Raw genomic sequence first — 27,644 nt, 5'->3', positions numbered from 1 at the left:
CCTTAATTCATTTTCAATTCCTCAGAAAGCTATTGTTTGGACAAATTCAAGTATGGTCAAAGCAAGAATGTCATTGTCCTATCTGGGATACATGACAATAAACTCTCTTGAATCTTGGAAAACTATAATTTGGACAAATTCAAGTATGGACGGATAAGTGACAAGTAATATTTATGACTATTACCAATTACTACAAGAGTTTGTGTACCTATCCTTTATATTCACCAGCATTGCCGTCACTGAGCTCCCCACTATCTTGGATGTCACCATTGACCAGTACAGGATTATTGGAGGCTGGGTATATGAAGCAAATGATTCATTTCCAGACACCATGAAGCTTCCAATGTTCTACTGGACATGTGTTGTGCAAAGGAATATTCTCCACCTGTTTGGATAAGTGCTACTCCAATTATACCCAAGAGGTGTGATACCATCCAGGACCACATACGTCATGTTTTAATTAATTCACCATAGATACCCCTTGGCTTAATTGCACCATTTACAAAACACACTGCAGTTACTCAGGTGGGTTATTTCTAAACCTGTGACCACTATCACTGAGAAACTCCAGGGCCAATGGGTGCATGGAAGCACCATTAGTAGGTTCCCCTCCAAGTCACACATCATCCTAATTTGAAAATACTTTGCCCTTTCATCATTGTTATTAGGTCTAAATCCTGGAACCCCATTCCCCCCCTAACTGTACTGCATTAGAGAAGAACCTCTACTAGAAACACTCCAGCAATTCCAGAAGGTGGCTCAGCAGCAGCTACTCACTGGGGGAAAAGGAACAGTTAATTAATGCTGTTCAAGATGTAATCACCAAACTCTGGGAGGTACATATATAAATTAGATACTGAACAATACTATGCGACCTGCTTTCTCACAGCTACATTGGCTACAGTGCAGCATGCCATGCCGGCCTGGATGCCTGCGGTAATGGAGTGCTGCCCCAACTACCACTGAGCCAGGCATTAAAAGCAGCTAAATACTGTAATAAACACTTCCTGTTAGTTGTTAAACATTCTATGTACTTTAAGGGGTATTTGAACAGAGTACAGTCTGTTCCGTGTGAGATATACCAAGGTCAGCAGAATGCTTATGTTGATCATGAGCAGAGCAAAAATGTCACAAGACATGCTTCTAGCTTTGTTACTATTCCGTGGCTGTCAATACATGGGGATATGAGCTCCAATTTATATTGCCACAAGCAAAGCTGATCATTGCCCTTTATTTATGTTCTTTTGAGCATGTCTCATGCTGGTCAAATTTAAGATGTCTCAAGGTGGATTACAAGCAGGAATTTACAATGGCTGCAAATTCATTCAGAAATTGATACAAATACATCTATTGATGCTCCTGAACACATCATCAGTGATGTAACCTGGGGTCATTGGGTGTTTCGGGTCTTTCAACATCAGACACACTCACCCAGGCGACCCAGCCATGGTTGATCAGACCACGACTTGTGTTCAGGTGGCATTCGCTCCCCCCCATGGACCTCCTCTCCTGATCCAGAGTCATCTCGAGGCCTTCCCCGCTGCCTCCGTGGTGTTCTTGATGGCCCTTCTCCTTGCCACTCCGTTGATGCCCAGTGCACTCAAGGCTTTGTAGAGCGATTGCCCTGCAAAACCTCTGCAGCCAACCTCGATGGGCATACTATCAACACTTAAATCACCTGAAGTCACTTTGGATTCCACTGTTCTGAAATCAGTTAGTACTAAACAATCCAATAATTAACCATTGTTTTTATCTGGCATTCTTGTAGACAAAAACTAACGTAGAATTATTGCTCTTTCACTCCAGTTGCTTTTTCCATTTAAGTCGTACTTTTGGTCTTTTAGAGATGCTGTCTGATCCGCTGAGTTACTCCAGCTATTTGTGTCTATCTTCAGTTTAAACCAGCATCTGCAGTTCCTTCCTACGCATGAACTATCTACAGGTGGACATAACCTTAAGTAGCGGTTTATAAGCACCTAATGCAGGGAATATTAAATTAATCAAGTTTTGACTGGAGAGATGAAGTGTAATATGTGGTAGAGATGTTGGTGGGACACAGTTGGAGTCACTACACCTGAACAAATGATGATTATGTGAGGACATGCCATGAAGAAGTAAATAGCAGGGCTTTTTCTAGTTGGCTGTCGGTGACTAGCTGAGTTCAGCAGGGCTTGATGCTGGGCCGCTACTCAAACACATTATATCTTAATAATTTGGACGAGGGGATTGAAGGCTTTGTGGCAAAGTTTGCGGATGATATGAAAATAGGTGGAAGGTCCGATAGTGTAGAGAAAGCAGGGACTCAGCAGAAGCACTTGGACAGGTTGGGAGAGTGGGCAGAGAAGTGGCAGATGGAATATAGTGTAGCAAAGAGTGGAGTCATGCAATTTGATAGGAGGAATAAAGGTGCAGACTATTTTTTAAAATGGGGTGAGAATCCAGAAATCAGAGATGTAAAGAGACTTGGGAGTGCTGGTGCAGGATTCCCCAAAAATTAATCTGCAAGTCGAATAAGTAGTAAAGAAAGCAAACTCAATGCTAGCATTTATTTTAAGCGGGTTTGTATACAAAAAAAGGGATGTAATGTTGAGGCTCTCTAAGGCGCTGGTAAGGCCACATTTGGAATATTGTGAGCAATTTTACGCACCATATCTGTGGAAGGATGTGCTGGCTCTGGAGAGGGTCCAGAGGAAGTTTACAAAAATGATCCAGGAATGAGTGGGTTAACCTATCATGAGCGTCTGTTGGCACTAGGCAGAGTTTAGAAGATTGAGGGGAGACCTCATCGAAACATACAGAATGGTGAAAGGTTTGGATAGAGTGGATGTGGAGAGGATGTTTCCACTAATGGGGGAGTCTAGAACTAGAGGTCATAACCTCAGAATTAAAGGACATTCTTTTAGGAAGGAGATGAGGAAAAATGTCTATCGTCAGAGGGTGGTGAATCTGTGGAATTCTTTGCCACAGAAGGCTGTGTAGGCCAAGTCAGCGGATAATTTTAAGGCAGAGATAGATAGATTTTTGATTAGTACAGGTGTCAGAGGTAATGGGGAGAAGGAAGGAGAATGGAGAAGGGAGAGACAGGTCAGCCATGATTGAAAGGCGGAGCAGACTTGTTGGCGCAGCGAATGCAGCGCTGGAGACCCGGGATCGATCCTGACTACGGGTGCTGTCTGTATGGAATTTGTTTGGTCTCCCCGTGACCTGTGTAGGTTTTCTCCGAGATCTTCGGTTTCCTCTCACACTCCAAAGACGTACAGGTTTGTAGGTTGATTGGCTTGGTAAATGTAAATATTGTCCCTAGTGGGGGTGTGTTAATGTGCACAGATCGCTGGTCGGTGTCAGTGTGCCGAAGGGCCTGTTTCCGCATTGCATCTCTAAACTAAACTAAACTAAACTACTCCTATCCCTTCTGACCTTCCTTATGACCTTATGACCTTATGACCATATGACCATATAACATGGTGGAGTAAATGGGCAAATCAGCATCAATAGTGTTGAAGTGCAAATGGTCAAGTACTTCAGGTTCCTAGGCATAAACATCACCAACTATCTGTCCTCGACCAACCACATTGAAACTATGCCCGAGAGAGCTCATCGAAGCCTCTGCCTCTTAAGATGTGAGGATGTGTGGCATGTTTTCAACGGCTCCTATACCTTCTGCAAATGCGCTGTGGAAAGTATACTATCGTGCTGCATCACAGCTTGATTTGGGAACAGCTCTGCCCAAGATCGCAAAAAATTGTTTTGAAAAATTATCACTAATGCATCCACTATTTCTGGGGCTACTTCCTTAAGCACTGTGGGATGCAGCCTATTTGGCCCTGGAGATTTATCGGCCTTTAATTCTTTCAATTGACTTAACACCACTTCCCGACTAACCTGGATTTCACTCAGTTCCTCCATCTCATTTGACCCCCGGTCCCCTGCTATTTCTGGCAGATTATTTATGTCTTCCTTAGTGAAGACAGAACCAAAGTAGTTATTCAATTGGTCTGCCATGTCCTTGTTCCCCATGATCAATTCACCTGTTTCTGACTGCAAGGGACCTACATTTGTTTTAACTAATCTTTTTCTCTTCACATATCTATAAAAACTTATTATCTGATTTAATTGGATAGCATGCAAACACAGGCTTCTCACTGTATCTCAGTACTCTTGATAATAATAAACCAATACCAATAATACAATATTAATAAATACATATTTAATTTGACTATATTTCTTACATTTGTAATTACTTAATCATCATTTTTTCCAGGGTATTGACTCCAACATTTAGAGTATCGCCACCAGCATTTCTAACTCACTGTTTTCTTGAATGTTTTTCACTGTATCTCAGTACATGTGACAATAATAAACCAATACCCTACTCTTGAGCGGTACAAGAAATCCATCTATGACCTTTCTAGATCCATTAAGAATGCGAAGAGGACCAGCCTGGAGTCCTGGGCAATGACACTGGCACCCGTAGATTGTGGCAAGGCTTGCACACTATAACGGGCTAAAAAGCAAAGTGGGTAATATTGTTGCAATGATAGGTCTACCCCTGATGAGCTCAATGCATTCTACACCCACTTTGAATGGAAGATCGGTGGAGGAACATTACCCACCCCACCAGTTTTGGGTACGCCTGTACAAACGGTTACTAAGGAAGACATAAGATCAGCCTTCCTGAGAATGCAACTGCTCTGGATGGAGTCTCTAACCATATCCTCAGGACCTGAGTGAATTAGCTGACAGATATTCATAGATCTCTTTATCCGCTCACTACTACATTTTCAGCTCCCCACCAGCTTCAAAGTATAAAGTATATAGCCTTAATGTAAAGTAATGTAGCCTTAAAGTATATACAATAGCCTTAATGACTATCTGATATCTGTCCTCATGCAGTGCGTCAAGTGACTGGTGATGATGCACCTACTGTATATAGTATTATCTGATCTGATTGGATAACATGCAAAACAAACCTTTTCACTGTACCTTGGCACATGTGACAGCAATAAAGCAAAACTTAATAACTTATCACTTGTCTTAATCATGTATAGATTTTTCATTTCTATCCCATCGTTCTTCATGAACATCTGTAGTCTTATATCTCCTTATATTAATTTCAATATTCCCATTTTTTAATTTGTTCATCCAGCAATCTTTGTTTTCCCATTGTCATAAATATTAGTATTCTCTGGCTCAAGTCTATTATTTATTTTGCTCTCTTTCCGATCTAAACGCAGATGCTTCAGTCATGAATGCCCTGCATCCATTGAACATGGCTCAACGATCTTTCCCTAGCTTTGTAAACTTTTGAAAGCCAACTGTTTCAGCCACACCTCAGGCAGCTCGTGCGAGTTCTTTACTTTAACTGCTGAATGCCCACCATTTCCTGTGCTGCTTTGGGCATTTATTATATGAGAAGTGTTACATGTGTGCAGCTTGTTAACAACTATTACAACATGCCAGCGTCTGTTCCATGGACTTCTTCAGTCAACGTTTTCAGTCAACGTTTAGAAACTGTGCAATCAATAACAGAGCACTTCATTTCCAATATTTACTGTTGCATTAATTAATATATTACCTTCCCACCATTATTGCAAAAGCCAATTGTTGATTTAATTGAGAACAACATTTAATAATAGGCAATAATTTATTGCTTTCATAACTTTTTTTTGGATTGATTACATCATCCTCAGGCCACCTGACATTAATTATTGAGCACCATGCAGTTTTATCTCACAGCAAAATTTGCTTTGGTGTGAAACTTTATGTGCCAACATGCTTTTGCCGTTCCAAATTGCATTCTGTAACTCCTTAGTTTCTGGTGGAAATTTGTACTGTGCTCAAAGGAAAGAGCAAATTAATGTTGAGGTGACACAATTAAGAGTGGCACAGTGGCGCAGCGGTAGTTGCTGCCTTACAGCGCCAGAGACCCGGGTTCGATCCTGACTGTGGGTGCTGTCTGTACGGAGTTTGTATGTTCTCCCTGTGACCCTCATAGGTTTTCTCTGAGTGTTCCGGTTTCCTCCCACACTCCAAAGATGTGCGATTTGTAGATTAATTGGCTGCGGCAAAAATTGTTCCTAGTGTGCTAGAGTGAGAGCGTTAGTGTACAGGGATCGCTGGTTGGCACAGATTTGGTGGGCCGAAGGGCCTGTTTCCACATTGTATTTCTAAATTATTCTGAACTAAACAAGAATTGTACATAGGTACACAAAAATGCTGGAAAAACTCAGCGGGTGCAGCAGCATCTATGGAGCGAAGGAAATTGGCAACGTTTCGGGCCGAAACCCTTCTTCAGACTGAAGAAGGGTTTTGGCCCGAAACGTTGCCTATTTCCTTCGCTCCACAGATGCTTTGCACCCGCTGAGTTTCTCCAGCATTTTTGTGTACCTTCGATTTTCCAGCAGTTCCTTCTTAAACAAAGAATCGTACGTATGCAGTTTTGCCTTGATGACTGTGAATGCTAAAGTAGCACAAATATTTGAGTTTTAAAGATTCATGTGTGTTGCTGAGTTTAATAAATCTACTGCCTACAAGTGGTATAGATACTTTGCAAAGACAATGTGGATTAGACGTAATGTTTTATATGGCACGCCTGGTTGCCAACTTCAAGAGTTTTGTAAATAATCAGATGGAATGCTTATGGTTTTTTAAATTGCTGCTGAGGACAAGCAGATGGAAGAAAGTGACTGCAATGTTGTGTACCACAGGAACATTGAGATTGAACACAGTTCTTGACTATGCAGATATTGTATGCATGTTCCAGGTTCCTCTATCAGTTGCCTTAATGGAAATTGTTTGAGCAAAAAGCTCATGTAGATCATATGACAAAATGCAAACTGAAGAAGCCAAAAAAGAAACAGGGGCAAGGAGAAAGACTATGCTGAAGAAAAATCTTAGACCTTTAGAGACAACATTTTTAGTTGCCTGGGTCCTAAACTCTGCATTTCCTGATCTTCAGCCTCATCTATCTTGGCTTGAAATCCAATTCTGTTACCAACTATTTGGTCTGCTGTCTTAATATCAGCAACATGACTCCATGTAAATAGCCATAGAGTCATACAGCTGAGAAACAGGCCCATCAGCCCACCATTCCCATGGGGGCCTATCTATATAAACCCCATTTACTGGCACTTGGTCCATATTGAGATGCTCATCTGGATACTTGTTGAAAGTTGAGGGAGTATCTAACATCAATTGTTTACCCGCCGCCATTGATGTGTTTCCCTATGTTACGGGCTCTATATAAATATGGGTTATTGCTGCTGACAAGGTGACTTGTTAATAAATAACATGTCCATTCAGACCCTTGTTTGTGCTAATTTTTATCAAGTCCAAAACATCCAATCTTTCATCTTTACCACAAGAGTGACTTTGTCTTTTACTTTTAAAGACAAATGCAAACTTCTCATTCAGTGCCTCTGTTGTTTCCTCTGTGCCCATGAGAATATTTGCATTTTGTCTTAAAGTCGCCTCATTATTTATTTAACTATCTTTTTGCCACCTTTATACTATATAAATACTTTTTACATTTTCTTTAAACATTATGCATAAATCTTTTTTCACATTCCTTTCTTCATCTGTCTTATTTATGATTTTTCCCTTTTCTCTTTACTCTGTGCCCTACTTCATTTATCGTGTGGATTCTGTACCTGATATTTATTTTAATCCTAAAATAGACACAAAAAGCTGGAGTAACTCAGCGGGCCAGGCAACATCTCTGGAGAGAAGGAAGGGGTGACGTTTCGGGTCAAGACCCTTCTTCAGGCTGAAGGCTCTCAACCCGAAATGTCACCCATTGCTTCTCTCCAGAGATGCTGCCTGGCCCGCTGAGTTTCTCCAGCTTTTTGTATCTATCTTCGATTTAAACCAGCATCTGCAGTTTCTTTCTACACATTTGTTATAATCCTTCTTTTTCTGCTTTAATTCAACATCTTTTTTCGTCATCTCAATGGAAGCAGGTACAGCTATGGCAGCACTATCTATTCTCCCAGTGGGGATCTTCTACAGTAGCTTTGTATCCAACTACCACTACCTGCCACGGTTTATTTGTATGTTTTTTGGGCACAGTTTCCATTATTTTTTATCTGTGCTAGATCCTTTCTTGACTTACAAAAACTCATTCTCTTTTTATATTTAATGTTTCTTTATCTCTTTCTGTATTTTCTTTAAATATATTTATAACATGACTACTCTTATCTAGATATTCTTCCACAAAGATACCTGCAACATTAATTCTTAAAGCTATTGTGAATAAACATGTTGCAAATAATACAAACTTGGATAATGGAGGGCCATCATATTAATAGTGACTCAGTATAATGTCAGTATGACAGAATATGGTCTTTAATGCTGTACAGAAACAAAGAAAATTGTGAATCACGAGTGCCTGGACAGATATTAAGTTTAGAAATTCAGTTTCTTCCCGAAGGGCGGCACAGTGGCACTGCTGGTAGAGCAGCTGCCTCACAATGCCAGATACCCGAGTTCGATCCTGACCTCAGGTGCTGTCTGTGTGGAGTTTACACATTCTCCCTGTGATCACATGTGTTTCAACGGGTGCTCTTGTTTTCTTCCCACATCCCTAAGATGTGTGAGTTTGTAGGTTAACTGGCCTCTGTAAATTGCCCCTACATGATAAGGGAATAACGTTTAGTGTAAGATCAAGCTAGCAGTCCGATCAAGGATAGTCCAAGGGTCATCAGAGAGGTAGATAGCAGTTCAGCATTGCTCTCTGGTTGTGGGAGGATGATTCAGTTGCCTGATAACAGCTGGAAAGAAACTGTCCCCGAACCTGGTAGTGTACATTTTCACACTTCTCTCCCTTTTGCCTGATGGAATAAGGGGGAAGCGGATGTGGCCAGGGTGCGATTTGTCCTTGATTATGCTACTGGCCAAGGCAGCGTGAGGTAGAAATTGAGTCATTAGAAAGGAGGTTGGTTTGTGTGATGGCCTGGGCTGCGTCCACAATTTGCTGCAATTTCTTGCTGTCTTGGATGGAGCTGTTCCCAAATCAAGCTGTGATGCATCCTGATAAAATGCTTTCTATGGTGCATCTGTAGAAGTTGGTGAGAGTTGTTGGGGACATGCCAAACTTCCTAAGCCTTCTAAGGAAGGAGAGGCATTGGTGTGTTTTCTAGGTTGTTGCTTCAATATGGGTCCAGGAGAAGTTGTTGATGATTTTGACACCCAGGAATTTGACGTTTTTGGCCATATCTATTTCAACACGGTCAATGCAAACTGGGGTATGTGTACCGTTTCACTTCCTGAAGTCGATCACTATCTCCTTTGTCTTGCTGACATTGAGAGAAAGGCCGTTGTCTCGACACCAGGACATGAGGTTCTCAATCTCCTTCCTGTATTCCGTCTCATCATTATTTGATATCCGGCCCACAATAGTGGTGTCATCTGCGAATTTGAAAATTGAATTAGATTTATATATGACTGCACAGTCGTGGATGCTGATTCTGTAAACTAAACTAAAGTAAGCTCGGCTTGAGTGACAGAGGATGGCTTTCATTCTATTTACTAAATTATTCAGTCATCTGTTTTTAAGGTGGATGTTGACTTGGGAGTTCAGTTCCATAATGGAAATGATGGGGCGTAAGATCAGCATTGCACATATTTCTTGTTATAATCTTCCTCTGTCTCATGTTGCCACTGGCTATGAAGCATGTACCTGTCCAAATAATGGAATGATGCACATTTCCCAACATACGCACCACACACCATATTATTTACAAAGCGTTTGTAACCACTTAACTGCATGGAGCATATAGTCTCCGGAAACATCACAAAGATGCGTGAATTTATTGGCCTCTGTCAATTGCCCCTAGTGTGTAGGGAATGGATAAGAAAGTGTGACAACATAGAACTAGTATGAACGGGTGATTGATGGCCACCCGGTTTAGGGGTAATATGAGGGGGAACTTCTTTACGCAGAGAGTGGTAGCGGTGTGGAATGAGCTCCCAGTGGAAGTGGTGGAGGCAGGTTCATTGGTATCATTTAAAAATAAATTGGATAGGCATATGGATGAGAAGGGAATGGAGGGTTATGGTATGAGTGCAGGCAGGTGGGACTAAGGGGAAAAAAAATTGTTCGGCACGGACTTGTAGGGCCGAGATGGCCTGTTTCCGTGCTGTAATTGTTATATGGTTATATGGTTATATGGTCAGCGTGGACGAGAGGGTCTGTTTCCATGCTGTGTCTTTCAATCAATATTTTCAAAAGCATAAGGCACAGATTAGGACAGAACTTGCTTGACTGAACTGGTGGTTCTAATAGAACTCAACAGCTTCTTCTGGCGAAACTTCAGTCAGTCTTGGATATCCCCACATGCACTGGTGAATGTAAAAGTCCTAGAATTATTGACTAATAGATGGTGACTCATTTGTCGCTGTTGCCAGATTCGACTTGGAGTCGAACAGCAGGAAATAGTCTTGCAGGGATTGCTCAGGATTGTATGGGGAATCCTTATGGGGAATTATCCGGGCCTCACAGCAGCTCATTCCTGGCACAGAATGGGAAATCTCATTGATTTCTAAGCAAGATTCCAGGACAGGATAGGTGACAAATTATTTGTGAAAAAATATAAGCTATTTCAGTTTGGTTTAATTATTTAATATTTCTATTTTTTTGTACTTGTCACTGAAGGTCAGAGACAGAGTCAGAGACATTTTAAAATGGTTAATATCCTGGACAGCCTTGTGACAAAGCAAATAAATCTCAGGGAGAGCTGTGGTGGGATGCTGTTTAGATGTAATCTCCTCGGAGACTTTGTCCACTGCCTTGAGGTTGGAACGAACCAGTGTGATCAGTGCCCTGCCCCAGACAGAGTAAGACAGCAACAAGCTTGGTCACAAGCTAGATCTGATAACCAGTCTAATGGTCCTTGCCTTGTAAAAGTAAATCTAATTTGTGGAAATTTCTATGGTGGTTCTCGGCCAGGCTTTCTCTGTGCTTTGGTGAATATATGAAGCAGAGGGAAACCACTTCCACTTTCTCCATGATGAATCGACTAACCTGTGAAATACAGGGTAACAGCCATCAGGAAGTTTGGGAATCTCCACGTTTGCACCTGCTTGCACAGGTATCCCAATTCTGCTGGCACATAAATGGGGAAATGTAGTCTATTAACGGTCCCTGACTCTCCTTTGAAAACAACAGAGACCTGGGTTTGATCCTAACTACGGGTGTTGTCTATTCGGAGTTTGCATGTTCTCCCTGGGACCATGTGGGTTTTCTCTGGGTGCACCGGTTTCCTCCCACATTCCATGGATGTGAGGTTTGCAGATTAATTGGCTTCTGTAAATTGTAGGATAGAACTTGTGTATGGGGTGATTGTTGGTTGGCGCAGACTTGGTGGGCCAAATTGCTTGTTTCTGTGCTGTATCTCAAAACTAAATAACTATAAGATCACACTTTCAATCAGAGGAGATGTATGTAGCAGAACCTATATTTCAAGGTTTCAAGGTCAGTTTATTGTCACATGTACCAATTATGGTACAGTGAAACTCGATTAAAGCCTCATTCAAAAGATGCCACCAATAGTTCAGCCCTTCTTGAAAATTGTGTTCAAGATTATGTGCTCGTTACTTACGCATTGAAGTGGCTAAAATGTCATCTGTTAAAATATTTTCTCTGTCGTCCTCTCTAGTGAAATTAGTGCGGAATGTCTTCATGTAGCATAACTTGTGTCCATATATACTGGGTGACATTTCCCAGGAAATATCTGGATGCCAAAAGTTTACAGCAAAGTGACCATGGGGATATCACAATAAGAATCCATTAATGACAATGAGAAAGCAAAAACTCTTGCAGGTGTTGCGGGATTCACTGTAGGCCAGAAGACAAGATTCAGCTTAAACCACCAGAGGATGTTACTCCCACTGTTAGCAATAATGAATAATTATGGGTTATACACTGCATGTACTAAATTAGATCGTTCTATAGCATGGGGTAAGTCTTCAAGAGTATGGGATTTCCATCAGCGCTCAAACAAAAGATCTTCCAGAAAGTGAAGGTCATAAGGTTATGTCATAAATAATAGGATCAGAATTTGACCATTCGGCCCATCAAGTCTATTCTGCCATTCAATCATGGCTGATTAATCTCTCCCTCCTAACCCCATTCTCCTGCCTTCTCCCCATACTAGCCCATACTAACCGAGAATCTATCTATCTCTGCCTTAAAAATATCCATTGACGTCCTCCACAGCCTTCTGTGGCAAAGAATTCCACAGATTCACCACCCTCTGACTAAAGAAATTCCTTCTCTTATCCTTCCTAAAAGGACCGCCCTTTAATTCTGAGGCTATGACCTCTAGACATAGACTCTCCCACTGTTGGAAATGTCCTCGCTAAAATGATTCATGATGACCGATGGTAACCTCCCACTTTGAATTAATTGGAGTTGTAGCATGTTGACAGTGTGACTATTCAAGCTTCCACCATATCTAATAAAGTATGAAAATCAAAGTGAATATTGGTATGTAAAGTTAATGTGGCTAATTTCCTGTTGATGGACAGATTAATCATGAAGCGTGTTATTGTGGTCACAACGAATAAATAGTGCATGAGCACACAGATTTCAGACTGCATAAGAGGCAGAGAGCTAATTAAAATGAGGTGATAGCCAAATTGGTTTGTAATTCCCTATTTCAGCACTCCAAAAATAGAGCAAAGTTATTATGATAAAAATAGCTTTTTATTTTGAATACATTGATGGAAATCATCTCCCCAATATTGAAATAATGGCTACTTTTACGAATGTCACACACCTTTTATCACACCTATATGAATTAACTGCATTCATCAAACTAATTTAGATTGACAATTGCAATTAAATTGGAAGGAAAGTGCAATAAATGTGCAAGATGAATTCAGAAGGGCATGTGTCATAAATAACAAGTTTGAAGACAAAAAATGCCATCGAAAAGGTTAAAGTCTTCAGGAGGACATAAAATATAACAGCAAAGTGGTTCTGCTATTGTTATACAGTGCTTTTGTGAGACATAATTCCCAAGTAAGTAATTATTTTACATGAACAGCTATGAAACATGAAGGGGAATGAGACCAGAAATTGCCATGAATATTAAAATGAAAGAACAAGTTCAATGGGTCAATGGGTCTAAAAAATGTGTTGCTGTACTGGTGACACAGTACAACTATATTTAATGAAATTTCACACTGCTGGACCAAGCTTAACAGCTCATTTATTTAGTTGAGAATTGCGTTACGTATCCTGGTCATGTGTTATGAAATGACCACCTTCATTTTGCTTACACCAGAATATCAAAAATGGAGCAGACTCCACAACAATCGGTTATCAATGCTCTAATAATAATTTCCCACAGTGGCACTGTAAGATTTGAGAAGTTTTCCCTCATGCTACAATCAACAAAACCAAAGAGCTGCATTTTGGACATTTTTTATACGGGACTGGGACTGAGAGAGAGAAAAGCTGCGGTCAGTTTTAACAAGGGATGTCACAATCAGTGGGGCCCAAGATGGCCGCATGACCTCGTGACCAGCCACAAAAGTGAAACCGCACAGCCCAGTCTCTGGGTTTCTGCAAAGTCACGGCCTGAACAATAGATGGATATTGGCCGTGCAGAAACCCCCAAAACGAGGTCGAAGTCCAGACATGGGGCGCTGACATCAGCAGGCATCACAATGCCTCAAGCCGACCTACATAGTTAATCTCGTTAAGGGAGCACAATAGCCCATAGAAACCTACCTGGCCGGTGATGGGAAAACCAGTTAAACCCATCACCTCTTATCGAGAAACAAATTAACAGACCGTCTAGCCATCACCGGTACTCCTGGACATAATGCAGAACAAAAATAGAGCTCGAAACCCATCTTGTAAGCAAAGAGATCCCGAGATCTGGCCGGAGATAGGACGGGTCAGGATTAGAATAACTGGCCACGATTTTTGGGTTTAAGAAAGGAAAAAGGAGGGAGACACAGAAGGAGTCACTGAACAAATTTGGAGACTTGCGGAGAGAGAGAGAGGACACAGGACAGCGCTTAAAAAGTACACGGTGTCTAGTGTGACACACACTCCGGCTGGAGTCCCCGCCACGTGGAAAGAAAAGGAAAGCAGTAGGACCCCTGGGCGAGGGAACCCCCGGGACCACCCGAAAGACCAAGACGACCGCTGACGACCCTTCCACAGCCACCTAATCGGAGGAAGCAGCACGACCAGCCAGTAACCTCAGTAATCGCCCATGGTGAGCATGTACCCTGATCCTGCACATCCTGGACATAGTTTAGTGTAGAGGGGAGGGGGTTATATTAACGTGGGTGTAAGTGTAGATGTGCGGGCAAATTTTACGATGTGCCGTACGTTCCCCATCCCGCACTCGAGTATTGTATCGTAGTTATTGCGTCTATGATCACGAAACAGGAACTGTAATTATGCATATGCCTTATAGAACTGTGTCAAAGTATTCATGTACCGTAGTCCCAACCATTAAATAAAAGTTTTTTCCTGTTTAACCCCTGGTCTTCAAATCTAGTCTGGTTGAATTTTCTGCACTATCAACGCTCCTGCAACTAAGTCCAGTGTCTAGAACCGTAGGGGGTGAGTGGGTCGAGCCACTCACGGGGAACCAGTGTGCGCGGCCTGATCGAGGGACCAGAGCAAACCACAGGGACCTTAGGTCGGGCGAAAGCTCGACGCAGAAAACCTTACAGCACCTATCAACTTCCTTAAGGTGTTCCATGTGTTATACTGTATTGTCCAGGAGCCTTTCACATAGAAATAATAAGTAAAATATTGCCGAAGATAGACATAAAATGCTGGAGTAATCAGCAGGACAGGCAGCATCTGTGGAAAGAAGGAATGGGTGACATTTTGTGTCAAGACCCTTCTTCAGATTGATGTCAGGGTGGAGGGAGATACATGGATAAGGAAGTGTGAAGGTGTACAGGGCAAAATGCGATTAAGGAAAATGTAGAATAGATAATTGTTAGCTGGGAGAAGGTAACAACAAAGTAGGTATGTTACAAAACCTACCTGAATCGTGGCTGAGCATCTGCCCCTATCCCGTGTCCGCGTTTTTGGCGCTGTTTAGAGGGGGCGGGTTTAAAACGCGATTTTTACTAGGCTGTTCCAATCAAAAATGTTCAGCCTAGTAAATCATTAACGGAAAATCGCTGAAAGACCCCGTCGCAAAAGGTATTATTAGTTTTTATGGCCTTGTATAATATTTATAGTAGTTTAAAAAACACTCTCTCACTCCGCAACCTCTCGCAGCCCCAGGGTTTTATAAAGCAAACAATTAAAGGTATGTACCTTATTTTTACATTAAATGGGGCTTGTGTATAACCCTGTGTATAAAGTTTTCTATAGCGAGTAGTTCATTTTGGGCTCTTTATATCCCGCAGTATTTTTCTGGGCACTTGAGGGCACAAATCCAGCGCAATGTGAACATTCTAAACCAGCGCGTTCACAGGAACCCACTAGAAAGCCGATTTAAATTGACTTTAGTTTACAGTAATTGAACACTAAATTCCTTCCATTTGGCCTATAAATTGATGTAAATGAGATTTAAAAATCATGTTTTATTGTGAATTATTTGTGAATATTATTTGGACACTTGGGCTATTTAAAAATGTTAATCATTTATTAAGAAATGGATAGATGTTTAGATATAGTAATTGAAGTTTGAAATTAGCTACAATTGGGTAACTAACTAATTATATGTTTTAATTTCAGGTCATCCAAGTAAGATTATTTTATATTTGTTTCAGAATGCTTCAATCTATGATAACTGAAAATTTCATTCAGTTCTCTTAATTTTTAAGAAGGTTATGGGCTTTTGACTGTCCACGATCACAGCTTTTTTGTTATGTCCATAGAAAATCAATAGGGAACAAGATGCTAATTTCCGAGTATGAAAATGGCCATAACTTTTTTTATTACTTGAGATATGAAAGTGAATTAGGTGTCAAATTAAACTTATTGTTATGCTTTATCTGATGGGATAAATTGCAGACTTGATTTTTTAAATCTCAAAATTTTGTAACATTGCTAAACAAAGCAAACAGGGATAAAATGTAGTCGGAGACAATAAGACCGGTCGGAGCACTGGGAAGGGGGAGGGATGGAGAGAAAGGGAAAGCAAGGGTTACTTGAAGTTAGAGAAGTCAATGTTCATACCACAGAAAATTATTGCCATTCCTTGTTGCATGAAGATTTTTGAACTAATGCTTAAAGGTGATATAGCTGCAAGCAATTAATCAAGAAGGATTGCAGAGCCTATTGTACCAGTTGATGATGAATGGGGATCATGTTTATGTGATTTTGTATGGCTCTAAATGCTCGCCAGCTATCCTGGGCATCCCACTGTGGAGTTCTGTGGTGTAGAATTTTAATATCTGATTTGGACAATGTCGCCAAGTCAGGACCTTGAGCTGAAGCATTGTTTATAATAGCCTGGGTAATGAAATTGAAGCTTGTACTAAGGGAAGCCACTTGTGGGATGTTTGCCAATAGTATTTAATTGTAGCACTTCAGTAGACAGCATTAAATGTCCTCAGGTTGCAGCTCCACCTCGGGTCAAACTAAATCAAGGAAAGTATTGCTGTTAATAAACAGATCGGTAGCTACAGAAACATAAAGTAAAGGGAAGGGAAAAGCTTGATGGTTGAGATTCAGATGCTTTAGACTTTAGACGTACAGTGTGGAAACAGGCCCTTTGGCCCACTGAGTCCACACTGACCACTAATCCCCTGTACACTAGCTCTATCCTACACACTGGAGACAATTTCCAATTTACAAAAGCCAATTAACCTACAAATCTGTGTGTCTTTGGAGTTTGGGAGGAAACCAGAGCACCCAGAGAAAACCCATGCAGTCCCAGGAACAATGTACAAACTCCATACAAACAACACCCGTAGTCAGGATAAAATCTAGGTTTCTGGCGCTGTAAGGCAGCAACTGTGCCACCCCAACGTAATGGAATTAGGAGGTTATTTATTTTTTAACCACGGCGATAGGTCCCGAAGGATGCAGATGAGAAAGGAAAAGGTTGAAGGGCTACATCGCGGACGAGCCAATCTGCAAGTATGTGGGAGGAGAAGGTAGAGTAACAACCTCTTTTGTGCTGAACAATCATCTAACAAATGTGTATATAGAGGAAGAGAAAGATTAACAAAAGGTAGAAGAATGGTGGACTCAGAGGTGAAAGTGCAAGATGAACTCAGATTTAGTATTTTTACAGTGTCTTATTGTCATATGTAAAAAAAACAGAAGAATGAAATTGTTTCTTGCAGCAGCAGCACAACAGGTTTAAGTCACTGATGATGACAGGTCCCTAGGCTGAGAGAGGAAAAGAGTGAAGATAATTTAATGAGAAAGTTGTGAGTGATTAGCTTAATAGTAAAGGTGCAAAGGATTGTCTTAGTGCACAATGTTGGGACAGCAATGTCCAATTAATAGCCTTGGGTGTCAGGAATGAATGGAGAAACAAAGAGACTTCAGCATACTATTGGGAAGGAGCTGATGAAGAACTTGTGCTAATAGGAACTGGGAGAAGTGTGGTTAAAAAAACCTGGTGCCACTGTCATGTTTCTCTGCTTGGAGGAGGAATGGTACAAGAAACTGCAGAGATTAGAATGGACGTGGATGGCTTGAGTGAGAAGCAGGAGAGGCTTGTGACTGATAGTACATACTATAAATAAACAGCCATGAAGCATTTATACAGAGGAAATCCTCTGCATTAAATATGACTCATTGTAATCTTGGCCTGAAAAGTTGAACGGCAACAAAATCACTAAATGCCACGTAAGAGAACAGGTTAAAATCCATGTGTCTATTTGTTTATAGAATAAAAGTGTTTAATTCATGTATACAAAACAGGGCCCAAAAAATTGTTATGACAAAAGAAAGCTGGAGATTTTAATGAAAGTTCTGAAATTTAGTTTACATCAGGATATTATGATTGACAAATTAAATAACCTTGATCTTAAAATCAGTGTGTGCATCGTTATAAACTTTTCTGTAAAAAGAGATAAGAAATACAAAAATAAATGAATGTGGTGAAAATTATTTTGCCCGGTATAATAGCTAGCTGCAGGGCTGATGGGGATAACAAAATGCCCTTATATTCATATTTCTTATCTTAAAATGCATCAAGGGAAATTTGTAATGACAGCGTGAAATGAATTGCTTTGCACTAAGGCTAATATATGATCCGATATCTTGCATGTAACAAAAGTGCATTACAAATTATATAATAGTTCTATGATATTCAGAAGCATACTCATATTATTCAAAGTTCATCAATATGCAATAGTCAGTAAAGCTGGCTTGTGGCATTGTGGAATCCATGCCTAATCTGACACCAGAACCAAATGGATCAAGACTCCTCGTGGGAGGAATATTAATTCTGCTTCATTTTGGATTAATTACAGATCTTCATAAAGATAATAGCCATAGGTTTATGTTGCTACAAATAAATTTGCCCGTATTACTAAACCAGTAAAATGCCCATGCATTATTGGTGCAGTGGGTGTGCTAGAAAGATCCAACTTTACCCTTGTGAATCCCTATTCACAATAGCCTAGCATAGTGGCACAGCAATAGAATTGCTGTCTTACAGTGCAAGACACCTCAGTTCAATCCTGACTATGGGTGCTGTCTGTATTGAGTTTGTATCTTGTTTTCTCCAGGTGCTCCAATTATCTCCCCATATTCCAATTAGTGCAAGTTTGTCAGTTAATTGACTTCTGTAAATTGTCCCTTGTGTGGGATAGAGCTAATGGTCAGTGCGGTGAATGGCCTATTTCTACGGTGGATCTCTAAAACTGGCAGTCGGCTCCCCTCGGTCACGACTGACCATGGGTGATGCATCCTGGTCGGATGCAAGCCTGGGCGATGTCATATGGAGGACAGGCTGTTGCCCATGCAGCACGTCCCCCCTCTCCACGTCGCTGATCGATCAAAAAGAACAGCAGGGCCGTTGCAGTTTGGCACCAGCGCTGTCGCAGGAGCTGCAAGAGCGAGGTTGTAGACAATGACGAACTGCCTTAGGGGCTCCGACTGCGGATTTTCTTGAGGTTTACTCCTGGAATCATTTCCATGACTGGATATGGCCACAAGGCAGTGGCGGTTTTAAATCTGAGTTTTCCCTCTCTAAGATGGACTGCTTTCCGAGGCTGATGAGCCCTATCTGCCCGAGACTCGTGGGGGCGGGAGCATCTACCTTCCCGTGCAGGTCTATAGCACCTGCCCACTGCTCAGGTAAAACTAAATAATAATATTTCCTCTGTTTAAATGATGATGGGTAAAGAAGTAAAATGAATATGGCGTAGTACATTATCAATGTTTAAAGAAGTAAGACAGAAAATAAATTAAGAGCATTGTTATAATGCAATCTAAATGTTCTGTCCGCTACTTCAACAGATAATATTTTTATCACATTTTAAAACATTGTCAAAGTTTTTTTTTCTTTATTACTTAACAACAAAATTCTGCTGCAATTGTAAACTTAATAAAATTAACATATTTCACTGTATATTCCTTGAACAAATTACTTCAAGTGAAGGGCATCCTGATTATTGCAAAGGATGGCTTAATCCCCCATTTATATTACATTTATCACATTTCCTCATGTATGAAAGATTTAGCAGAGAACCTGTTGAGGTGTCCTGCCCTTGTCCGGAAATTCAAGCACTTTGACATTGACATTGCTGTCTGAGTGAAACATAATGGGCATAATAAAGCAATGAGTATGCCTGCTTCTGGAGGGGAAGACTGGAAGAGGAATTCTACCTTCATGGGGTGACCTTTGCTGTTACGATTTAAAAATATAATTAATGTTGGTTCCCGTTTAGTAGCCTGCATGTAGTACCACAAACAAGAAAGTTCATGATTCGAAGAATGGATCGACGGGGCTTTTATATTCACTGGACTTTAGAAGGACGAGAAGGGATCTGATAGAAATATATAAAATTCTTAAGGGATTGGACAGACTAGATGCAGGAAAAATTTTCCCGATGTTGGGGGAGTCCAGAACCAGTTTAAGAATAAGGGGTAGGCCATTTAGGATTTAGATGAGGACATTTCTTTCAGCCAGAGAGTTGTGAATCTGTGGAATTCTCTGCCATAGAAGGCAGTGGAGGCCAATTGACTGGATGTTTTCAAGATAGAGTTAGATATAGCTCTTAGGGCTAACAGAATCAAGGGATATGGGGAGAAAGCAGGAACGGGATACTGATTTTGGATGATTAGCCATGATCATATTGAATGGCGGTGTTGGCTCGAATGGCCGAATGGCCTCCTCCTGCACCTATTTTTTATGTTTCTATGCTATCATGTGAAGTTTGTGTGGTAATGCTCAGATTATGCCAAAAGATGCTAAACTGTTGTATTTAAACTGTAATTCTAGATTGAATCCTACTGCTCAAGCTTCTGTTGTGGTTTTTTATCCCACGGCAGGTATCAACATATTCCTCAGATATTTCTGCAGGAAACCCAATGATGAAGGAATGATCAAGATGAAAATTTAAAAGAACTGTGCATGTTGGAAATCAAACAAGATTTTGGCAGAGCTTAAGAGTTTTTTTTTAACATCTTCTGGTTTTAATTAAGGGACATGCAACACATGAAAACTGGTAATATAGTTCTAAATCCAAATGATTTGTCATAATATTAAATGAAAGTTTGTGCATATATATCAGGGATGAAAGTAAGTGTGGCACTTCAATGTGAGATATGCACTGTAGAAGAATTAATATAAACAGCCAATGTAATATACTGTAAATGGCATTATTTTTGAAAGTGTAGGCGAGTAGAGAAATTTTAGTGCCCGTTATACACACATCTTTAAAGGCAGCAGCGCAAGTTGTCAAGGTGAATAAAAGATACTTGGTTTATAAATAGGTGCAGAGAATATATAAACAAAGAGACTAAGATAGAATATTTGCATTCTGCTTCTGAAATGTAGTTTTATTGAAGTCATGAAATTAACAGCAAAGTACAGCACAAAGCCACAATGATATGGCATGTTTCATGCAAGCAGCCTTAGGCAAGTCTATGTCAAGTTAGTTAAAATGAATGATCAGGCCTCAGCTAGAATAGTAGTTGCACACATCAAGGAGTTTGTAAAAGCATTATATAAAATGGCATGGAGAAGATTTACTATCACTGTTTAGGCTATTTATTATGACCTTGATGTATGTGCTGTGAACCAGATGTTTAGCTCATTCACTGTAAAAGCAAGAACCGTTTAAATGTAGAAGTTTGCAAGACTCAATGACTAGTAGTCAATATGATACGTGTCATCTTTTCTGAAAAATGCTAAGTATCATTACCTGGGGAATGGCACAACCTTGAGAATTTTTATTTGTTCATTCTTGGTATATGAATGATCGTTGACACGACAGTATTATTAGTCCCTCTATGGCTGTCCCCAATAAATAATGATGGAATGACTCATATAATCGTAACGGTGTTTGGAGAGACCACATAACGATGTTAAAATGGGAACTTCTGGAATACTGAGCCAGTGACAATATCACAATGATATGTGACTTATGGAGAACTTGGAGTGTTGAACATTAAAATGGAGGAATAGCGGCCAAGACCTATGCCCACAAAAGGCTGTACCTGTAACCATTGTGATGCAGCAACAATTTTGGTGACCACCCAACAATGTGAAACATAGCTCCTATACATCTTGTCCACAAAAGGACAAATCCATTCCAACTAATTACTGCCTCATCAGCTTACTTTTACCCATCATCAGACTGATGGAGGAGGTGAGCGACAATACTATCAAGTGATACCTATTCAATAAGCTGTTTACTGGTTACACAAAAAAAGCTGGAGAAACTCAGCGGGTGCAGCAGCATCTATGGAGCGAAGGAGATAGGCAACGTTTCGGGCCGAAACCCTTCTTCAGACTGATCGGGGGCGGGGGTGGGTGGGGACAAGAAAGGGAAAAGGAGGAGTAGCCAGAAGGCTGGGGGATGGGAGGAGACAGCAGGGGGACTAAGGAAGGGTAGGAGACAGCAAGGACTAACAAAATTGGGAGAATTCGATGTTCATGCCCCCGGGGCGCAGACTCCCCAAACGGAATATGAGGTGCTGTTCCTCCAATTTCCGGTGCTGCTCGCTGTGGCCATGGAGGAGACCCAGGACAGAGAGGTCGGAGGCGGAGTGGGAGGGGGAGTTGAAGTGCTGAGCCACCGGGAGGTCAGCTTGGTTATTGCGGACCGAGCGGAGGTGTTCGGCGAAACGATCGCCCAACCTCCGCTTGGTCTCACCGATACAGATCTGCTGACATCTAGAGCAGCGGACGCAATAGATGAGGTTGGAAGAGATGCAGGTAAACCTCTGTCGCACCTGGAACGATTGCTTGGGTCCTTGAATGGAGTCGAGGGGGGAGGTAAAGGGACAAGTGTTGCATCTCTTGCGGTTGCAAGGGAAAGTGCCCGGGGAGGGGGTGGACCGAGAGGGAAGGGAAGAATTGACAAGGGAGTTATGGAGGGAGCGGTCTTTGCGGAAGGCAGATATGGGGGGAGATGGGAAGATGTGGCTAGTTGTGGGGTCACGTTGGAGGTGGCGAAACTGACGGAGGATTACTTTTTGTATGTGACGGCTGGTGGGGTGAAAGGTGAGGACTAGTGGGACTCGGCCCTTGTTGCGAGTGCGGGGATGGGGAGAGAGAGCAGTGTTGCGGGGTATGGAAGAGACCCTGGTGCAAGCCTCATTTATGGTGGAGGAGGGGAACCCCCGTTCCCTGAATAGTGAGGACATTTCAGATGTCCTGGTGTGGAAACCCAGCTGTTTACTGGTGCTGGGTTTAAGTTACACCTGGAGGACTCTGCTATCTACCTCATTACAATACAATACCGTTTATTTGTCATTTGAACCTCACATGAAGATCAAACGAAATTTGGTTTCTTCAGTCATACAAGAAAAGAACCAAGTCACACACCAACACAATTTACACAAACATCCATCACAGTGAATCTCCTCCTCACTATAATGGAAGGCAAAGTCTTGTCTCTCCCCTGCTCTCCATTCCTCTCCCGAAGTCAAAATCAAAACCCCCGGCGGGCGCTAGCAAGTCCCACGGCGACTTAAAGCCGCGCCGGGCGATGTAAGGCCCTGCTCCGGGTCACGATGTTGGAGCCCCCGGCGGGCGCTAGCAAGTCCGCGGCCATTTAAAGCCACGCCGGGCGATGCAAGGCCCCGCTCCATGTCACTCTCCACCCCGCAATTCGAGTGGGAGAAGTCGCCATTGCCGGTGTCCCGCAAAGCGGTCTCCCACCAGGGACCCGCGAGCTCCCAGTGTCACCATCCACCGGAGTTGGGCTGCAGCAGCGCGCCACCACAGCTCTCCACGCTCCGAAGCTGGCCAGCTCTACGATGGTAGGTCCGCAGCTCCGCAGGCTCCGTGACTTGAGCTGTCGTTCCGGTTGGAGGCCGCTCCACGGTGCTAGGCCCCAACGGCGACCCGACAGGGAAAGGTCGGGTCCCCGTACAGGGAAGAGATCTAAGGGACTGAAGTTTAGGGGTAACATGAGGGGGAACTTCTTTACTAAGAGAGTGGTAGCGGTGTGTAATGAGCTTCCAGTGAAGGTGGTGGAGGCAGGTTCGTTTTTATCATTTAAAAATAAATTGGATAGTTATATGGATGGGAAGGGAATGGAGGGTTATGGTCTGAGTGCGGGTATATGGGACTAGGGTACAGGTTCGGCACGGACTCTAAACGTTTCCCCCACCCACTTCCCTCCCCCCCCCCCCCCCCCCCCCCCCCCCCACACATGCACCATCAAAAACCCACCAAAAACTATACACTCAACAGGACAATAAAATAAAAAAAGTCAGACGGACTACAGAGGCCACTGCGACGTCGGTCGCGCCGCCAACCCAACAGCTTCAGACAGAATGGTGGAACAGTGACATAGTGATAGAGCTGCTACCTTACAATGCCAGAGATCCGGTTTGATCCATATGGGTGCTGTCTGTATGGAATTTGTACTTTCTCCGGGTACTCCGGTTTCATTCCACAATCTGAAGACATACAATTGGCTTTGGTAAAATTGTAGTTTGTCCCTAGTATGTAGGATAGTACTAGTGTACGGGGATACTGAAGGGCCTATTTCCACTCTGTATCTCTAAAGTAACTAAAACTAAAATAAAAGCTTAAAGTGACGAGAGAGTGACTGCATTTGAACTGCATTTTAGGGAACCGGGTTCACCTCTTCCATTATAGATGAGGCCCTCACTAGGAAATCCTCAATATCCCGCAGCTCTGCTCTTGCTCCCACTCCCCCCATTCATAACAGGGACAGAGTCCCCCTTGTCCTCACCTTCCACCCCATCAGCCGTCGCATGCGCACATTTTCGCCACATCCAACGGGATCCCACCACTAGCCACGTCTTCCCATCTCCACCTCTTTCTGCATTCTGCAGAGACCATTCCCTGCGCAACACCCTGGTCAACTCCCTGGTCAACACGTTCATTCCACCCCCTCTCCAGGTACCATCCCCTGCAACCGCAGGAGATGCAACACCTGTCCCTATACGTCCCCCCTCGACTCTGGCCAAGGACCCCAACAGTCTTTTCAAGTGAGGCAGAAGTTCACTTGCACCTCCTCCAACTGAAGTTCACTTGCACATCTCCAACCTCATTTACCGTATCTGCTGTTCCAGGTGTAGACCACCAGGTGGCGCCAGCAATGACTGCCTCGCCAACAGTCTGTCTGTCCCTTCCTTCTTTGTGTTTAAATAGTATGTGTTAAATGCATCTTTTTAGTGTTCTTTAGCTTGTTTTATGTGGGGGGAAAACTTTTTCTAATCTCTTACCTCGACGGAGAAGCAATTTGTTTCCGTATCAATAGACAATATACAATAGGTGCAGGAGTAGGCCATTTGGCCCTTCGAGCCAGCACCGCCATTCACTGTGATCATGACTGATCATCTACATTCAGTACCCCGTTCCTGCCTTCTCACCATATCCCCTGACTTTAAGAGCTCTATCTAACTATCTCTTGAAAAAAAAAATGTAAGTTCTTCATAGACTAAATGCTCAGATTATCTTTGTTCAGGAAATTCATGTAAGGAAAGATGACAATCAACGATTCTTTAAGTTTTGGAGAGGACAGCAGTTTCATTCAAATTCACAGGCGAAAGTGAGAGGAGTCTCTATTTTTATTGACTCCTCAATCTCGTTTGTTCATAATGAAACAATTTCTGATCCATATGGTAGATTTTTGATGATCACTGATGTTCTTCATAACCAAAAAGTTGTTATGGTGAAAGTTTATGCACCTAACCTTGAGTGTTTTGAACAATTATTGGCATCCTTTCCTAATTTAAATGAACATCTTTTGATAATGGGTGGAGATTTTAACTGTTGTTTGAACCCCTCGATGGACAGATCTGCATCTGATCATGTGCTTCCAAATAAATCCGCTAGTTTTATCAATTCTTTTTTACTTGACTTTGGAAATGTTAGATGTCTGGAGATTCCTACACCCAAATGACAAAGAACTTTTCTTTTTTTTTTCTCATGTATATCATAGTTATTCTAGGATTGACTACTTTATAATAGATTCTTGGCTAGTTTCATCAGTCACAGTATGATGCAATTGCTATTTCTGATCATGCACCATTGAAACTATCAATCAAACTACCTGATTCCAAGTTTAGTGCTAAACAATGGCGATTTAATACTACTTTGCTTAAAGATCAGATTGCCTTCTTCTTCTTAACAATCTCTACTGAAGAAATATCCAATGGTGTAGTCTGGGATGCTTTTAAGGCATATATTCATGGACAAATTATTTCATACTCCGTGGGATTAAAAAAACAAACTAAAAATGAAATATGTATATTGGCGTATGAGATTAAAGAAATTGATAAAAAGTATTCAAAAGCTCCTAGTTTAGAGCTCTTTAAGAATAGAGTTGAAATTCAAATGAGATGATTTGTTATTAGTATCACCGATTGAGAATCAGCTACTTAAAACCAAAAGTCAATTTTATATACATGGTGATAAATCAGGCAAATTACTTGCTAATCAGTTGAAAGCTTTGTCAGCCAAACGTCAGATTATTAAAGTGAGTAAACGGGATGGTACATTGACAGTAGATCATGATGAAATTAATAAATCCTTTCAGGAATTTTATACCTCCCAATACCAATCAGAATTTCCTACTGATTCCTATATAATGCATGAGTTTTTAATGAAACTGAACTTGCCAAATTTAACACATAATTAGTCTCTGTTGTTAGATGAACCCATCATGGAGGAAGAAATACAGAAAGCAATCCTTTTGATGAATTCTGGTGAAGCTCCTGGTTTAGATGGGTTTACAGTTTAATTTTATAAAGTATTTTTCAAGTTTACTGTCTCCCTGGCTATGCAAGGTTTTTAAAGAAGCCCTTTTAATGAATATATTACCACAATCCTTTTATGAAGCATCTATTTCTTTAATTCTTAAAAAAAGATAAAGACCCTACTGAAGTGACATCATATAGACCTATATCACTGTTAAATGTAGATTCCAAAATTATTTTAAAAATATTAGCTATGAGATTGGAAAATATTTTACCACAAATTGTTTCTGAAGATCAGGCAGGTTATTTTAAAAATAGTTACTCATATTTTAACATTAGGAGATTAATGAATATTGTATATACAGCATTAAATAAAACTCCAGAATGTGTAATTTCACTTGATGCTGAGAAGACATTTGCTAGAGTAGATTGGGAATACCTATTCAATACACTTGAAAATGGTAAGATTGGCCCAAAATGTATCTCTTGGATCAAGCTGATATATCATATACCTCAAGTTTCTGTACTTACCAAGAATCAGGAATCCCCTTTTTTTCAGGCTCTTTTGAGGTACTAGACTGTCCCTTGTCCTTTATTGTTTGATATTGCTTTGGAACTTTTGGCCACCGCTATTAGGGAATCCCCTAATATTTTTGGTATTGTTCGTGAGAATAAGACACATAAGCTATCTCTTTATGCAGATGATCTGTTATTATTTATCTCTAACCCAGAGAAATCTATTCCTGCAATAGTAGCACTACTTAATCAATTTAGTAGTTTTTCTGGTTATAAACTAAATCTTAGTATGTGTGAGATTTTTCCATTAAACAATCAAATTACGAATTATGGACAGTTTCCATTTAGATTGACTACCGACTGTTTAACTTATTTAGGCATTAAGATTACCAAGAAACACAAGGTGCTATTTAAAGCCAATTTTACGCCCCTAATTGACCACATCAGACAACAGTTTACTAAATGGTCACCTATGTGCTGCTGCTGCTGCTGCTGCCGATGCCGCTGCTGCTGCTGAGTCGGAGGCTGCTAAACATAGAAACATAGAAACATAGAAATTAGGTGCAGGAGTAGGCCATTCGGCCCCTCGAGCCTGCACCGCCATTCAATATGATCATGGCTGATCATCCAACTCAGTATCCCGTACCTGCCTTCTCTCCATACCCCCTGATCCCCTTAGCCACAAGGGCCACATCTAACTCCCTCTTAAATATAGCCAATGAAGTGGCCTCAACTACCCTCTGTGGCAGAGAGTTCCAGAGATTCACCACTCTCTGCGTGAAAAAAGTTCTTCTCATCTCGGTTTTAAAGGATTTCCCCTTTATCC

Source organism: Leucoraja erinacea, chromosome 3, assembly GCF_028641065.1.
Source record: "Leucoraja erinacea ecotype New England chromosome 3, Leri_hhj_1, whole genome shotgun sequence".
NCBI classification, from domain to species: domain Eukaryota; kingdom Metazoa; phylum Chordata; class Chondrichthyes; order Rajiformes; family Rajidae; genus Leucoraja; species Leucoraja erinaceus.
Note: the sequence above shows the minus strand (reverse complement) of the source record.